An 18,068-nucleotide genomic window follows, 5' to 3' on the forward strand; every position below is an offset into this window, starting at 1 on the left:
GATGAGTCCCCCCCAAAGTCTCGTCCACGCTTTCTCCGAAAGACCCACTTCTCTTAGGCTGAGAAGCCCCAGAACCTGCCTTCTAATTGCACCCTTGTTGCGAGTCTGACAAACACATCTGATAGCTCACGCCCCGGGGGGACATCGGTCAGTAGCCTTGGACTTCTCAGCTTAATTGCCCTAGCTTTAATGCCACTTAAATCAGAATGTAAGCACTGAAAGAATTTCAAGAATCCGATGATATAAATTGTATTTTTAGAGCTGAGAATGAGTTGAGCTAGTGACACAGTGCAGCGCCTAAAGATAGATCTCTTTAGTTTTCCCATGATTTATCACAGGCGAGTTCACAGCAGGTTAAAATAATTGAATGCGCTGATAGCATGCATATTGGCACGGTTTTATGAGCAGTCATTCATAACATATTTGTCACGAAGCATAGCTTCCAGGATGGAACCCTGATCCGCAGGCAGTGTTTTAGCCTCCACGACGCAGTGGAATTAACTCCTCTGTGGAGCCTGGCCACGTCGTCACGGTGTCCGGCCCCCAGCTAGAGCTGTGGGGAAAAGGATCAAGGGAATAACTGGTCCGCCAAACAAACCGTGAGTATATCATGACGACAGGCACACTTTCACTGGAGGCTAAAGAGAAAATGTGCTTTCCGGGGACGGCTGTAACTCCGTGCTTATAGACTCAACCTGCACTGACTTCTTTCTTTTCCCTTCGTGGTTCACTTTCCCCTTTTCTCCCAGTGTGATTTTTTTCCCCCTCTGCTTATGGGCTGTGTCCCCTGGGCATGTACTTTTTCCACAATAAAAAAATGACTCTGCGGGGGTCACTGCAGCAGGTGACAGACAATGCGTGTGTGGTAGGTACACGTGGACCCAAGTTCGGCTGCGTTCCTTATTTTTCTGTGAATCTACTTAGTTCCTGTGGCGTAGCCGTGGAGGCACGTCCTCTGTCAGTCCGGGATGTCCTTACTGAAACACAAGGTCCTGTCTGGGTGCTCTGTGGCTGGTCTGCTTAGGGGACACTGGGTTTCAGGGCAAGTGGGTGGTGCTCGGGGCTCCCTCCCGGGGACCCCACCCTCCATCATATCAGCTTTCTTGGCTTCTGTGACCCTCCATCTCCCCAAATTTGAATAGTCCCCAGGTTTGAATCTACTCTGGAGAAGGAGTTTCTGAGATCTCCCATCTCCCAAATCTTTAGTTTCTGTCTGGAGCCTGGGACTTGGGACTCAAAAGCTAAACCTGTGGCTCCTCTGTTACCTACATTTTGCTGGTTTTCCCTTCCCTAAAGCACTAAAGACAGACAGCTGCACTGCCTAATGGGGGGAAAACACGGGGGTTACCAGGGAAAACATACAGGCAAATTTCTCCCAGTAATTTCCCACCGCATACAGCAGGCAGTCAACAAAGGTGACTGCTATCTTTACACAAGGTAGTGTAGAGAAGCAATAAAGACCACAGACTTGATAGCCAGGCTCCACAAGTCTAAAATCTGGCTGCATGGTCTCCTGACTGTGTCCTTGGACAAGCCACCTAACCATTCTATGCCTCAGTTTCCCCACATACAACAAGGAGATTATAGCAGCATCTCCCTACAAGGTCCTACCTATATAAAGTGCTTGGTGAATTAATTATGCTATTAGTATTACCACTTCTACAAAGCTCTGTCTCTCAAAGCCATTGGTGACCGTAATTGCATTGATGCCACTGGTATACACAGTACATCCCATGCAGAGAAGGTGAAACCACACCTAGTATTTCACAGGGAAAGGAGCTATTATTCCCAGGTGGGAGGCTGGGCTGAGTCTCCTGGAAATGCAGCCCTCTGGGTAAGATGTGGATAGAAATGATCCTAAGGGCTGGGTTAAGAAGGAATCAGCTGACCTCAGTCAAGGCAGTTCTGAGATTCTTGGTGTGGAGAGACAGATTCTTGAGATTCTGGAAGACAGTTCCATGCTTCCAGTCCAGAGGATAAGAGAGTGAAGCGGGGAGAGGGGGAGAGGGAACGGAGGCAGGGAAAGGCTGGCTAAGTCGGCGTGAGGAACGTGCCTGGTCGACCACTGCTGGAGGCTGCTGGAGAACAGAACACGCACCGGGCCTCTCCTAAGAGGCAAGTCCTGTGCTGGCTCTTGCTGAGGGAGGTGCCGCTCCTGTGAGCAGAGACAAGAGGGGGAAACGGAGGGGGAGACGATGGTTCACCAGTCCCCACGTTACATAAACGTCATTCTCTAGCCCGTCAAACTGATGAGCTTGAGAAAGAGAACATGGGGGACTCTGGCATTTACACCTGGTCCCCTTCCTATCCCAGAGCTGTTCTGGTCAATGTCCCTATCAGCCCACGTGAAGTCAGGATGAGCAAGTCTGCAGGGACAGCAGAAGCAGTGCCATGTCAAGGCTTAGGAGGTCTAGACTCAAGACCCAAGCGTATGACCAACTAGCCTGTGACCTTGGACATACCTTTCACCTTCCTAGACCCAGGGCCGTCCGTGAAGAGGTAGACGCAGATAAAAGCAGCTTCGTTTGGGGAGAGCAACGTAGCATAGTTAAGAATGTGGGTTTCAGAGCCAGAGGGACATCAATATGAGTTGTCTTTGCCATTAACCAGATGTAAATATAGGGCAATTAACTTATTTAATTTCTCTAAGCTCCACTTCCCTCATGTATAAAGATGGAGATAATAACAGCACACTTCTCATGATTATTTTGAAGATTAAATTCAAGAGTGTATGTGGAGTGTTCAGCACAGTACTGCTGAAACACTGTAAGTGCTTGATCGATGGTTGCCAATATCACTATAGCGAGTTTTCGCTGGAACCCAGGGTTCCGTCAGGTCAGGGGGAGATGGAACTCAAGACAGCGGGCACTCCTTCATTCACATCATCTTTAATTTTCTATCTGCTTTATCTAGTGTAAAAAATAAAAATAAAAATAAATGTCCCACGCTAAAAAATTAACAATAATACTAGATATCACTGGACTAGACCAAGAGTTGGCCTACTTTTTCTGTAAGGGGTCAGGTAGTATCTTGGGCTCTGTGGGCCACATGCGGTCTCAGTTGAATGTTCTTTTAAATTATTAGGGTCAGTCTTGGAGCATAAGAGTGTTTGTTAGGATGGGACCACAGCAATGACACAGGGCCCTCACCCTTGTAAAACGAACATCTCAGTGGCTGCACACAGTTAAGACGTACTTCTTACATCACAGTAAAATGTGAACTGAGCACTGGTCTACACCACAAGTCTTTTGGAGACAAAGAATCTTTCCATCTAGTGGCTTCTCCGTCCATTTGGAGACCTCCGTTGGATGGAAGGAAAAGAGAGATGGGCCCACAGTCAAGAGCTCTTTAAAAATGTAAAATCCAGGGGCACCTGGGTGGCTCAGTCAGTTAAGCATCCGACTCTTAATCTCGGCTCAGGTCTTGATCTCAAGGTTGTGAGTTCAAGGCTCATGTTGGGCTTTGAGCTACGCATGAAGCCTACTTTAAAAATTATAATTTAAAAAAAATTGTTAAAATCTTTCTTTGCTCAGGGCCTATACAGTGATAGGCCCGGGCTGATTTGAGCCTGTAGGCCATTGTTGGCACACTCCTGGATCAGACCATTTCTTAGGTTTCCTTCTGCAGATGAACCAAACTTCTCTGTGATCAGCCTTGTTTTTCCCCATCAAAGCAGACTAGTGACCCACTCTGTAAGATCTCACACCCTCTGTCATGTGATAATCTTTTTCACATTTCTAACAGTTGTCAGATTAAGTGGTTTTGTAATGTTACAGAGAGTCCTTTTGTGGGCGGTCTTCGTAGAGATGGTGTATCAGTTCCCTAGGCCTGACTTTAATAGAGTACTACAAACTGGGTGGCTTAAAACAACAGAAATTTATTCTCTCCTAGTTCTGGAGCCCGGAAGTCCAGAATCAGAGTGCTGGAAGCCTTGATCTGGGGGCTCTGAGGAAGAGTCTGGCCCATGACTTTCTCCTAGCTTCTGGTGATGGTCACCAGTCCTTGACATTCCTTGACTTGTAGACATACAGGGTCAACCTCTGCCTTTATTTTCACATGACATTCTCCCTGTGTCTCTGTATCTGTCCCTTGGCCATCTTCTCATTAGGTTACTCCCCACCCTAATATCCTCATCTTAACTTGACCAAATCAGCAAAGACCCCCATCTCCAAATAAGACCATGTTCACAGATAATAGGAGTCAGGGGTTCACTCTGTCTTTTGGGGGGACAGAGGTCAGCCCATAACAGGTGGTGAATGGCACGTGGTCATGTATTCTTATCTAGGAACTGTGAAAGGATAGAAGTGATGAGGACTCAGAGGGCTATCCCATGTGGCAGCAGAGATAAATGAGACAGACCAGGTGGCGACGAGCTTCATTTTTACCCATCATTGTAAATTGCTGTACTGTTACAGCTGCTACCTTGAAGAATGCAGAATTTTGCTTTTTAAAGTGTGTGTGTGTGTGTGTGTGTGTTTAATATGGACATGGAATAATGAGCTAGAAAATGTTGCACATTCTGTACCCTCCTTCTATTTTCAACTTATAAATGCTGCATTCAAAATACCGGAACAATGTGGCTTGCGGTTACTAACAAAATTAAAAATAAAAGTAAAACGCCCCAAAGCATTCGTGTCACCCTGTGAGGGAAGAGGGGCCTGGTGCCCTGGACATAAGGCCTTTCCGGTGAGTTTTTCACCCCTTTCTGCAGAGGTCAGGATTTGAAAATCACTACCAGCTGGTTGGAATTTGGTCCTATTTTGAAACCAATGATTTAGACTGCTAAACCATCGCTGGGACTAAGATTTATTTTCCCCCACTTGGTCTATGTTACAGAGATCCAATTTGCAGAGTGGAGGAAAGGGGCAGAATATTTTCTTGGTGACTCCGCACCGCGTCTGCCAGTGGAAAACTACCAATATCCCACAGCTAACCCATGCGAATTGGTCCATGCGACACCATGTCTAAAAATCCAGGCAGGACTTAATGTTCCCCTTCCAAAGTTCCATGGCCTTGTTGTCTTGTTCCTCATCGGTGGCACTCATTATAGGCTGCCATATTTGCAAGTATGTAAAAGAGAGGGGAACAAACCACGAGAGACTCTATTTATTTATTTATTTATTTATTTATTTATTTACGTTTTTATTTATTTTGGAAGGAGAGAGAGAGACAGAGCATGAGCAGGGGAGGGGCAGAGAGAGAGGGAGACACAGAATCCAAAGCAGGCTCCAGGCTCTGAGCCATCAGCACAGAGCCTGACGTGGGGCCCGAACTCACGAACCGCGAGATCATGACCTGAGCCGAAGTCAGACGCTCAACCGACTGAGCCACCCAGGCATCCCAAGAGACTCCTCATAATAGAGTACAAACCAAGGGATGATGGAGGGAGGTAGGTGGGGGATGGGCTAGGTGGGCAGTGGGCATTAAGGAGGGCACTTGTGGGATGAGCCCTGGGTGTTATATGCAAGTGATGAATCACTGAATTCTACTCCTGAAACCAATATTGTACTGTATATCAACTAATTGAAGTATAAATAAATTTTAAAAAAAGAAAGAAATCTTACCCTTTGGACTCAAGGTGGAGAGGAGGAAGCCAGTAGAGAGGGGGAGACTTGAGATGCTAGAGAGCAAAGAAAAGCTTGGGAGTGAATCCTTCAGGATCCAGGAAGGATAGGGCAAAAGGCCAAGCTGGAATAGTCCCTGCCCTATACAGGAACACCGAGTTGTGGAGAATTTCATTTCAGCTTCCCTGGAAGCCGGCTAACCCCTTCTGTTTGGGGTGCAACATCAGACCTAGAATTCAAGAGACTGTACCTAAGGACAAGCGTGTCAAAGCTAGCAGCCCTAAGCAACTCACTTCACTTCTCTCTGCCTTAGCCTTCTCATCTGTATGATGGGCTACATAATGGAATTTGCATCTTGACATTGTTGCTGGGATCAAATGTGATAATGGGTGAAAAGTACTCAGCCCATAGCATAGCACAGTGGTCTGTCCCCCAACTTCCTGCATTTACCCCCTAAGAATTTTGAGAGTGCTTGGGTTGGAGCCTGAGAATCTGTAGATGTATCATGCACAGAAATTTTTATTTTCCAGGAATTTGGGGACACAAGGCTGGGGCAATACTAATGGCTCAATAAAGAGTAGCTGTATTCATTTTACTATGTTCATCATCATTAACATCATCACCATTGTTGTCATCGTGGGGAATTCTTTTTTTTTTATTTTAATAAACAAGTTTATCTTTAGTAAGGCTATATAAAAACATGAATAAATTTAATCTTTAAGAATGGTTTTGAGGGGCGCCTGGGTTGGTTGAGCGTCCAACTCTTGATTTTGGCTCAGGTCGTGATCCCGGGGTCATGGGATCAAGCCCCGCCTTGGGCTCTGTGCTGAGTGTGGAACCTACTTGAGATTCTCTCTCTCTCCCTCTGCTTCTCTTTCCTGCCCATGCTCTTGCTCTGTCTCTCCAAAAAGAAAAGAAAAGAAAAGAAAAAAGAAAAGAATGATTTTGGATTCGAGAGTACATAAATCATGGATTCTTATTCTGGCCCTACCTGAAACAGCAGTGTGACTTACAAAATAGTTAATATCTATGCCTCAGTTTCTTCATCCATAGAATAGGTTGTCACTGGTAAGGGTTGTGGTAATGATTATCTAAAGTAGCTGACACACAGTATGTCCTTAATCTGTGACAGATTTTCTTTTAAGCAATGGCTCAAATACTCTTATTATCTAAACTCTGTTTCCCCCATTAGGTCTTATGTAGGGGCCATTATATAAACAGATAAAGACAGAACTCTTTTGGTTCATGGTTAGATGGGGGTCTTCCCGTCTCCCCACCAAATTCCCCTGTTGGTCCTTAAGTTACCGCCACAGAGCGCTATGTTTAAAAACAAAATCAAACCAAACCAAAACAAAAACCTCTGTCTTTAAATCGCATAAATGTTAACTGATCTTTAACATGATGATTTTCCCAATGTTTAAAGTATATTTGGAAGAATATAAAGATGTCTCACATAGTATGAAAACTTGGCTGTCAAAAATGGACTCACATCATGGGGAATTCTACCTGAGGATAACGTCAGGGGAAGCATTCAGCAATATTGGTGGATTCTGTAGCATAATTGAATCTAGTTGCATCCACCGTGGTCTGATACGGAGACAGATTCATTGTTTGCAGAACTGGTAGGCTTGTAACCGAATCCAAACGACGCCCAGCTTGGAGCTCATGGCCATTTTTTCAATGGTACACTTATTTAGGTGGGAAATGGCCTTAACTTACAATAAACCCTTGGATTTCACTCAATAAATCCATTGGCTATAAATCTAACCCATGATTCCTTTCCATCATTTTCCTGAAATGAAGAACAAGAGAGAGTCAAGGAGGTGCACGTCACCACATTCTGACTGGAGAACTCCCAAAAAGGAAAGAGTTATGAGATCATAGCATTACAGGGGCACTAGTGGAAAAAAAACTCATCGTCTGATACTTTCACGTACAGACTTGTGCCCCCTTTAACTATTAAAACCAGGGTTTGTCCATTGTTCTTAGACATCCAGGGGCAAAGCCTTTTAATAAACTCCTCTCTGTGTTTGCTTGCTTTGATGGTTTTCAAACTCCTTATAATCAGTAACACATGTTTTAATTATTTTGTTTTCTGTCATACAATTTGCTCAGCTTTTCCCAATTCCTGCAATTAACACTTAGGGAGGAGAAACCAAATCACACAATTCATTGTACTTGCATCACACAATGCATCAGTGAAAAGATTAATGAACTGACGGTACCCAATTCATTACAGCGTGTCTTAATTCAAAGTCCTTCATTTTGGTCATACCTGTCTAATCATTTGACTGATCTGCTTCTCTATATGCTCATTGTTAGATTAATAATAATGATAGTTGGGGCGCCTGGGTGGCGCAGTCGGTTAAGCGTCCGACTTCAGCCAGGTCACGATCTCGCGGTCCGGGAGTTCGAGCCCCGCGTCAGGCTCTGGGCTGATGGCTCAGAGCCTGGAGCCTGTTTCCGATTCTGTGTCTCCCTCTCTCTCTGCCCCTCCCCCGTTCATGCTCTGTCTCTCTCTGTCCCTCTCTGTCCCAAAAATAAATAAACGTTGAAAAAAAAAAAATTAGGGGCGCCTGGGTGGCGCAGTTGGTTGAGCGTCCGACTTCAGCCAGGTCACGATCTCGCGGTCCGTGAGTTCGAGCCCCGCGTCGGGCTCTGGGCTGATGGCTCAGAGCCTGGAGCCTGTTTCCGATTCTGTCTCCCTCTCTCTGTGACCCTCCCCCGTTCATACTTTGTCTCTCTCTGTCCCAAAAATAAATAAACGTTGAAAAAAAAAATTTAATAAAAAAAAAAGAAAAAAAAATTAAAAAAAAATAATAATAATGATAGTAGATTATAATAGATTAAAGATAGTAATGGATTAACAGTATAATAATAGATTAATAGATCATCGTAATAGATTGATAATTGGGGCACCTGGGTGGCTCAGTCAGGCGTCCAGCTTAGGCTCAGGTCATGATCTCACGGTTTGCGGGTTTGAGCCCCGCGTTGGGCTCTGTGCTGACCGCTCGGAGCCTGGAGCCTGCTTCGGATTCTTGTCTCCCTGTCTCTCTGCCCCTCCCCTGCTCATGCTCTGTCTCTCTCTCACTCTCAAAAATAAACAATAAACATAAAAAAAATTAAATAATAGATTGAAAATAGATACTAGTAATAGATTGATTATAATAATAACAGATCACTCTAAGGGCACATGAGGCTAGCACCTTGTCTGTGGGCCCTTGAAATAACTAAATGGCAGAGGTGTGTTCTCTTAAGGGAAATGTGCGTGTAGGTTATCAGTAGCAAGGCAAAAGGACGAAACTATTTTTAACTGGGCCTCTGGCCCCACGTAGCTCCCAGAAGCTGGGCTGGACAAGGTAGAAATCTTCGCCTACCTCCAGCTACTATCCCCTTATCCCCAAAGCACAGTTCCTGGGTCTCAGAACTTACACTATCGTTAAGCAAAACTTCTATTCTGTAGCACCAAAGTGAAAGGACCCAGAAAGACCGAGAGTTAAGAGTGTCAATTACTTAGGACAGAGTAACTCTAAAACAAGCACCTCTAACATCTTAGCGGCTGAGCACAATTCAGATTTACTTCTCGCATTGCAGTACAAAGTAAGTTTGTGGGGAGGGGAGCTCTTCTCCACATAGTTTCCCGGGGACCTAGAATCCTTCTATTTAATGGCTCCTCCATCTTTTAGGGCTCTTAAGACCTCCTCTTGATGGAAGGAGAAGAGGTACACGGAACATTTTTTGGTTTGACAATAGGCAGGTCGCTTGGATGTACAGTCAAGAACCCAAACACAGGGCAATCCTTAATTATGAGAGAGCTGTATAGCGGTGTGCCTAGGAAGGAAAGAGAATGGTGAACAGAGCCAGTCTCCGTTACAGACAGCAAGTACTTGTCCCCAAAACCTAATGGCTTAGCTGGCCTCAGCCACTTGCTCTGGACAGTCATGGCAAGTGGGAGTTCCCCTGGGAAAATAAAGGGCATTATGTGGGAGAGACTACTTGGTGAAAATCCTGAACTTTTAGTTCCAAGTAAAGATGGCCCATCGGTGTCCCGGGATCTGAATTATTCACGCAGGATTCCATTCTAGAAGAGCAACAGGCTTTTCTAGAAGAGCAACAGAATTGGGAGGTTGTAAATAGGAGAGGGATAAAATGCTGTCTTCGACTAGCAGCCGATGCTCGATTCCCCTCAAAAACCTGTGCTCTCCTCCTGATTTCTGTCTCCCACTGAAGCACAATCCCTAGAAGCAAAAAACTATTGCCCATGGAGTATTTACTGTTGCTAAAACTATGAGTTTTCAGTACTCATAAAACTCATACTTTGTTATCATGTGTTCCCCCCCCCCCCAAAAAAGAGGGACGATGTCTTCCATTCAGATAATTTCTCACCAGTTGTAGGATGATGGCGGCGATCGATGATGCCGAACTTGGATCCTCACTTCGTGTCCAACACCACTCTAAGCACCTTGCAAGTGCTTCCTGCTTAGTTCCTCTAACAGCCTTTGAAATAGGTCTTCAAATTCTGTTCTGCATTTTGCAGCTTTGGAAACCGAAACACCAAGAGGTTAGATAACTTGTCCAAGGTCACACAACCGTAACTGGGGCCAGAATTCCAACAATAACAACAACAAAAAGAACGAGGTCTTAACCACCACATTCAACAGGTTCAGTGCCAAAGCTGAACATCCCCAAAGTGTATTTAAGTGGGAAACAGATAAGCATGATTTTGCACTCAATTGTTGTTTTTTCTGTCAAAAATAGAATTCATTTAAGTTTATTTAAACAGCAAAGCATAACACCACTGTTACCATGGCATTATATTTTCAAAGATTTAGAGCAAGATATACAAATATAAGTTCCTAGATACGAGTAAGCACCTTCTCCACTAATCTTAACAACAGAACATCTTAACCCTTTCTTCCTGCACTTTCTGTTTATTTATAAAACACTTTCTCGCAGATGGTACCTTTTAAATCCCTTCTGCTCTTTTGACTTTGTTATATTGCACGGAAACATAGTGTTAACATTTCTGAGAATCTCAGAAAAGTATTTACCTCCTTCATTCCCATCTTCTATCTGTATCCTCTTAAATATGCAATAATTCCTGTCAAATTTTCCTTCCGCAAGAAAAAAAAAATAATCAGAGCTCATTGGGATGTCTTATGTGTTCCACTCAGAAGAGTTTCCTCCAACTAGCCAATTATTGTTACTTTCATTATACCTTTATGTCATTGGAGAGGTAAAGCTTTCTTGTTTTTCATTTGCTATTTGCTATTGCCATGGCTAGGGCATACAGTGTACTATTAAATAGCAGTGCCCAGGGGGCACCTGGGTGGCTCGGTGGTTAAGCATCCAACATCAGCTCAGGTCATGATCTCGCAGTTCGTGGGTTCAAGGCCCACGTCAGGCTCTGTGCTGACAGCTCAGAGCCTGGAACCTGCTTCACTCTCTGTCTCTCAAAAATAAATAAAAAAAATTTTTAAATAAATAAATAGCAGTGCCCAGAATGACAGTTGCTTTGCTCCACATCTTCCAGGGAAAAGCATGAAATGTTTCACCATTAATTGTGTCGTTGTAGGGTTTTTAAAAACATTTTTTTTAACGTTTCTTCACTTTTGAGGACACAGCACAAGCAGGGGAGGGGCAGAGAGAGAGGGAGACACAGAATCCGAAGCTGGCTCCAGGCTCTGAGCTGTCGGCACAGAGCCTGAGGCAGAACTCAAACCCGCAAACTGGGAGATCATGACCTGAGCCGAAGTCGGACACTCAAATCGACTGAGCCACCCAGGCACCCCTCCCAGAAACAATTTCAAGATTGCGCTTTGATACTTTGCTCCTGCCATTTCTAGATGAGTCTGGCTCCCTTCACAAGCTTCTCTGGGATTGACGCTCGGGCTTAGTTAACTTGGTACCCCCGGTGCCTCCTTCAGCACACTGCAAGGTACTCCTGAAATCACTGAATGAATGACAGCGGGAGAGACAGACGTGAGCTCGTGTGTGCTAACCTCCGAAAGGGAAACTTTTTTTTCTTCTTAGGCACAGAAATGAAAGGGTGTTACCGTTTATTTAATACGGGACAGGGTCAGATCAGTGAACTTCTACAACTCACATCAGACCATATTACTAATCAAACGCACTAGCTTCGTGTACTGTAAAAAGCCAAACAATAAGCCCTCTAAGGACCCCATTCCTTAAAATTTATGTTTGCGACCAAAGTCAGCTGCATCTCCTTGGGCTGATCCTAAAATAACTCTTTTCTCAAAAAGTCGCGGTATCCTGGCACTTCACAATAACACAAAAGGGCCCGAGCCCCGGGCAGCTGTTTGTTTTTATAGGAGCGAAAGCAACTCTTTTTTAATGAGCACAGAGCTCCCCATAGGTTCGGGGATTTTATTCAGCTGTTTTCTGAATCTCTCAAAGCTCGTCTTACTGAAATTTCAGCGAGACCCCATCCACCTTGGCGGCGGGGGAGGGGGGGAGGCGGTCCCACCTCCTCTGCCTGGACACCCACCTCAGCCTGCCGCTCACCAACTCTGATGTCAGACAGACACACAGACAGAGGGGCCTTGCTGGCAGGGAGCGGGGCTGCGTCCCTTGCTGTATATCCCAACAGCAGAGGTATTCTGGACCGGTGCCCATGTCCCTGTACTGGAAACAGCACACGACTCTCAAAGGCACAGTCCCTGCCTGATAGGGCTTGGGTTCTGGGGTGGTAGCAGCAGCTGAGGCCACGGAGGGCCCTGCACACCCTTGATCTGTCTGCTGATGTGTGGCAGACATTTAACCACTCCCCCCACTGGAAGGGGAAGCCGGAAGAGCAGGTGTCTGGAACCCCAGAGGACCTCCAGGGTGCGCAGGCCCTGAATAGACATAGCAGGTCATATGGCTGTAACCTCCACCATCCACCTGTCCCCTACCGGTGTTCCCAAAATGCCACTTCCCCAGTAGGGTACAACCCATGCCTTCTGGTTTCTACCTGCATCCATGGATGGGTGGGCTCCAGGGGCCCCTGTCCACCTGAGCCCCTGGGCCCATCCACTCCACTAAAACAGAGACCATAAAGAAAGTAGAGAAGGAGGACGGGTTCCTCTCAGGCGGGTTTCAATACGAAACACAGATGATACATGTTCGAGGAGTAAGGAAATCCCTCCTGCCCTGCGTGTCGAATGCTCCAGGCACAAAGTCAAAACCCTGTCAGTGGTGTAGCTTTTTTCTCCACCATCTCTAGGCCTCTCTGAATCCTGAGTTCATCCGACACCCGAGGAACTTTGTGCTTCCTGAGCATCTCGGAGGGAGGGGATGATTTCCACAGTGTGCCAGCTGCCACGGACACAGTTAAATCTCCTGGTTCAGCATTATGTTTCTTGCAGCCACAGGCTGGAAGTGAGGTACGGAGCTGTGTCTTACTTCTGTACCCCAGAGTCAGTTAGCGTGCGTTCCACGAAGGCCAGAAACACAGTTCCTCAGAATGGAGTCTGCAACTCGAATGGGCTCCCCGTGGAAAGCGGAGGCCCACAGCTGCCCCCACCCCGGGGCCCCTTTAGTCTGCAGTGGTTCATCCCGGAGCACGGGCAGAAGGGTCTCCTGCTGTCTGCCACAAGCCCCCCAGCAGTGCTGGAGGGTGGAGCCCACTGCAGGAACCAGCCCATGGTTCAGTGGGAAATACAGTCAAACCTTGGTTTGCGAGCATAATTCGTTCCGGAAACATGCTTGTCATCCAGAGCACTTGTGTATCAAAGCGAGTTTCCCTGTAAGAAATGATGGAAACTCAGACGATTCGTCCCACAAGCCAAAAATATTCATATAAAAATTATTACAACACTGTAATATAATACAAAACAATAAAGAAAACACAAAATATAAAGAAAAACAAATTCACCTGCACTTACTTTCAAAACCTTCGTGGCTGGTGTGAGGGAGACGAGAGAGAGGAGGGTTACTGCGTAGGACGACTTTCACTATCACTAACGGATGTTGGCTACAGTACGGTATTAATAAACTCTTGTCTTATACTGCATTTAGTGTAACTGGCCATAAGGCAGCAGAGGAAAGGGTCTCTATCTGCAGGCAGCCTGACCTAGAATGGAGCACAGCATTCCTAGGCTCGCTCTTGGATGGAAAAGCAAAGGACTGTCCAGAAGTGCTTGGAAGTGACAAAAAATACACTAATGCCTGTTGTGGGCACCTTCCAACGTTCTGGAAAATCCTTGATTCAGGTCAAACACCGTGGCCTGAGACCAAGCATCCAAGCCTGGGAGATGATCACCCACAATCCCAGGGAGAGAAAGAGAGAAGAACCACTGGCTCAGTTGTGATCATGTGACATTCAGCGTCACATACTAGGATTGCAAGACATGGCTCGTTTATCGAGTTAACATTTATTAGCCATGTTTGCTTGTCTTGTGGAACACTCGCAGAACAAGTTACTTGCAATCCAAGGTTTTGCTGTATTTATTTATTCATTCAGCACAATGGAGCACCTGGGCTGGGCTAGGGACTCCACTGAGCTCTGGAACAGGTAGTTGGAGGTTGGGGGGGGGGGGGAGGTTGCTGCTCATGGTAACCCTGACCGTCTTGTCCATCCCCACACCTTAGTAGTCAGACCTGAAAGTCTGGTTCACACGTGAAGCACGGCTCTCCCTGGGGCTCACGGCAAAGCCATGAGGGTGAAGAACCCTTCCAACAGAAGCAGGAGGGCACACTGCCATCCTCGGTCAGCACAGAGCTCCCTGTGACCCGCATCCCCACTGCGGGATGCTCTGAGGTCCCCCCGGGGCTTGCTAATCTGGTTCTTCAAGCACCATTACTCGGCCGCCCCTTTAGAAGCGGAACAAAAACTTCACCGAGCTTGTGAGAATATTCGGACATCCACAGACGCAGAAGCAAATGAGGCCCCCAACGAGGCAGGTTCTGAGCGCGGCTAGACCATCAGCCAGAGATTAGGTCCCCATTCAGGCCCCGCCCACCAGTTAGAGCAAGTCCCCAAAGCTCAAAGAGTCTCAGTTTCCTCCTCTGGGAAACAGGGGTGGGGAGAAAGAAGGGGGTAATGATTCCTGTCTCCGGTCGCCAAATAAAACGCAGGGTGCTCAGTTCACCGTGAGCGTCAGATACATTTGAATGATTTTGAAAGAATGCCCACGCAGTATCTGTCCCCGGCGGTATCTTTTACCTGCTAACTTCGACAGCCCTGTGCTGGTTATCAGTTAGGGGGGTAGATGATACGGGGCGATGTCTGTAAGCGGTAGTGACAAGGTAGTGTAACCTTGAGGAGGATTTGGGGCTGGTCTTGTCTACTTTGGGGCTCCTGGAGGTGGAGGCTGGACTGCACAGAGCCCCCCCAATTCTGACACGTGGACACATAGTCGATAAACAGTATGTTGAATGAGGCACGATGATGAAATGATGTTTAGGTGGCATTTCTGATGCCTCATCAGAGCACTGATGAGGAAGGTGGCTGTAAAGACTGTGGAGAACCCACCTCAAGTGCAGCCTGAAGGAGGGGCTCGGGGCTGTTCCCTGCCCGAGACAGAAGCAGCGGGCCAGGACTGCTGGGTTGAAAGGAAGCCAGGAATAGCAGTAAAATTGAGCCGGCAAGTTTTCAGAGCAGAGCTCTGATGGTGAATTCGTGACTCAGTGACAACGTGGCATTGTCCCCAGATTGTAAAAATAATTGATGTGCACTTGAAAATGGAAAACAGAGGCACCTGGATGGCTCAGTCGATTAAGTATCTTGGCTGAGGCATGATCTCATGGATTCGTGGGATCGAGCCCCACATCAGGCTCTGTGCTGACAGCGTGGAGCCTGCTTGGGATTCTGTCTCTCCCTCTCTGTCTCTCTGCCCCTCTCCCGCTCACACACTGTCTCCCCCCTCCTCTCTCTCTCAAAAATAAATAGCATAAGTGGGGGAGGGGCAGAGAGAGAGGGAGACACAGAATCGGAAGCAGGCTCCAGGCTCCAAGCTGTCAGCACAGAGCCCGACGCGGGGCTCGAACTCACAAACCGTGAGATCATGACCTGAGCCGACGTTTAGACGCTCAACCAACTGAGCCACCCAGGCAACCCTCACATCGCCACTTTTAAATAAAATTGTCCACTGCTTTTCCTGGGTGCTTTCAAAAAAATCTTCAGAATCACTCTTTCACGTTACGAATTAGTATTGTTGTGAAACTTATGGGAAATACTTTAAACTTACCTGTTATCTGGAGAGGAATTACATTTGTAAAATAATGTCTCTTTCCAGGAATAAAATTTATTTCCCTTTTGTTCCATTCTTTAAGGTATCTTGATAAAGTTTTGTAGTTTTTTTTTAACTTTTTTTTTAGTTTATTTATTTTCTGAGAGAGAAAGAGTGAGCAGGGGAGGGGCAGAGAGAGAGAGAGAGAGAGAGAGAAGGAGGGAGAGAGAGAATCCCAAGCAGGCTCTGTGCTATCGGCACAGAGACCAACACGGGTTTCTGAACCGTGAAATCATGACCTGAGCCAAAATCAAGAGTCAGATGCTTAACTGACTGAGCCACCTGTCAGGTGCCCCTATTTTTTTTTTTTTTTTTTACAAAGCCCCTGAATGTTCTGTTCTAGCTATATTGTATATTTTTTTATTCACTTGAATAAATTTCTTTCTCGAAAAGAATACGCTATTTGGTTTTTTGAAATGTCCAAAAGAATCTTTGGGGCTTTTGTTGTCCTAGTAGTTGGTGCCTATTTATTTTGTTCTAGCCAACTTTCTGTGTAACTTTTTAGTTTGAATGGCTTTTTAGGAGATTCTCTTGGTTTTCCAAGGATAAACATCATCCATCACCTGAAAATGATGACTTTGTCTCATTGCTACTAGTGACCCCTCTTTTTTCAGTTGTTTGTTTTATGGCTTTGGCTGGAACTTCGAAATGTTGTATAATTGTGGTGACGGCAGGTGCATACACAATTCCACGGAAAACTCTGGCATTTCTTTGATTTGCTAATACTGATATTTGATTTTATCCCATGCATTTTTATGATGATGCTTAAATGATTTTTTTTTCTTCTGGGCTATTCATGGAATATATTTTAATGTCCTCATGTTAACACATGCTTTGATTCTTTAGAAAAAAAATGCAACTCGGCCACAGAGCATGATTTGTTGACGTCATACCAGATTCAAAATTCTAGTATTTTGGGGCGCCTGGGTGGCGCAGTCGGTTAAGCGTCCGACTTCAGCCAGGTCACGATCTCGCGGTCTGTGAGTTCGAGCCCCGCGTCAGGCTCCGGGCTGATGGCTCGGAGCCTGGAGCCTGTTTCCGATTCTGTGTCTCCCTCTCACTCTGCCCCTCCCCCGTTCATGCTCTGTCTCTCTCTGTCCCAAAAATAAATAAACATTGAAAAAAAAAAAAAATTCTAGTATTTTCTTTCTGGTTGGACAATGGGAAAGCAGTTGGTATTTTTTTTCTCCTCTGGTACTGTGGTTGTCAAATTTTAGAACCAGGGTCAGGATAGCTTTATAACACTAATTAGGAAGCTTTGGATCTTCTTCTGTCCTTTCAAACAGTTTACAGAGTAGGAGAATTATCTGTTCTTCAAAGTTGGAAAAAATTGTTCATGAAAGCGTTGGAGGCAGCGCCTTTTTTGGAGGTGAGCCTTTGACAGACTTTCGCTTTCTGCCCTAATTATGTTTTCTGTCCTGGCTGCCGGCTTCATCCCTAGTCAATTTTGGTCATTTATATTTTCTAAGAAAATTACCCATTTCATTGAGATTTTCAAATTTATTAGCACGTGGGATTCTCTTAGAATGCTTTTAAATTCTCTCTTATCTACAGCATCATTCCCTTGTAACTAAATCTCGTATGTTTGTGTTTTCTGTCTTTTATTTTTAGTCAGACTTGTAGCGTTTGTTTATATGATTGATTCATTTGTGATACTAGGAAGATTCCGATATCAGACTTTTAAAATGAATTTTATTTTTTTTCTCTTTCGTAATGAATTTTTGCTGCTTTCTTCATTATTTTTTTTTCCTCTCTGCTTTCCTAAAGCGTATTTTGCTATTCTTTTCACATGTGGTAGTTGAGCGCTTAATTATTTTCTACCCATCTCCCTTCTTGATAACAATGAAAATATTTAAAAGTGTGCAATTGCCATGAGTGTGAAGTGTGGCAACATCCCAGAGTTTCTCATAGGCAGCTTTCTTGTTCAATATTTTCAAAGTAATTCAAAATTAGATTTTCCCCTCGTAACTACAGAAGTTATTTATATAGCATTTTGTCTTAATTTTATGAGATTGGGTTTGTTTTATTCGGACTGGCATTAATGGGGGCACCTGGCTGGCTCAGTCGGTGGAACATGTAACTCTTAATCTCGGGGTCGTGAGTTCAAACCCCACATTGGGTATAGAGATTACTTAAATAAACAAACTGGCATTAGTAGTTTATAGTTTTTGTTGTTGTCCTTACAGTATGTTTAAATCATGCTAGTATAAAATTTTTGCTTTGAGGGGGCTCCTGGGTGGCCCAGTCAGTTAAGCGTCCGGCTTCAGCTCAG

The 18,068-nt window shown here is 45.3% G+C and overlaps 1 long non-coding RNA gene across 1 annotated transcript in view; it reads left to right on the plus strand.

The window, feature by feature from the left end:
• Positions 1-453: 453 nt before the first annotated feature.
• Positions 454-18,068, plus strand: part of LOC115501542 — a 65,634-nt gene continuing 48,019 nt past the window's right edge. The window contains exon 1 of the long non-coding RNA XR_003964827.1: positions 454-599. This is a non-coding gene — a long non-coding RNA (uncharacterized LOC115501542). The remainder of the gene's footprint in view (positions 600-18,068) is intronic.

The sequence above is a fragment of the Lynx canadensis genome, chromosome E1, assembly GCF_007474595.2.
Source record: "Lynx canadensis isolate LIC74 chromosome E1, mLynCan4.pri.v2, whole genome shotgun sequence".
NCBI classification, from domain to species: Eukaryota; Metazoa; Chordata; class Mammalia; order Carnivora; family Felidae; genus Lynx; species Lynx canadensis.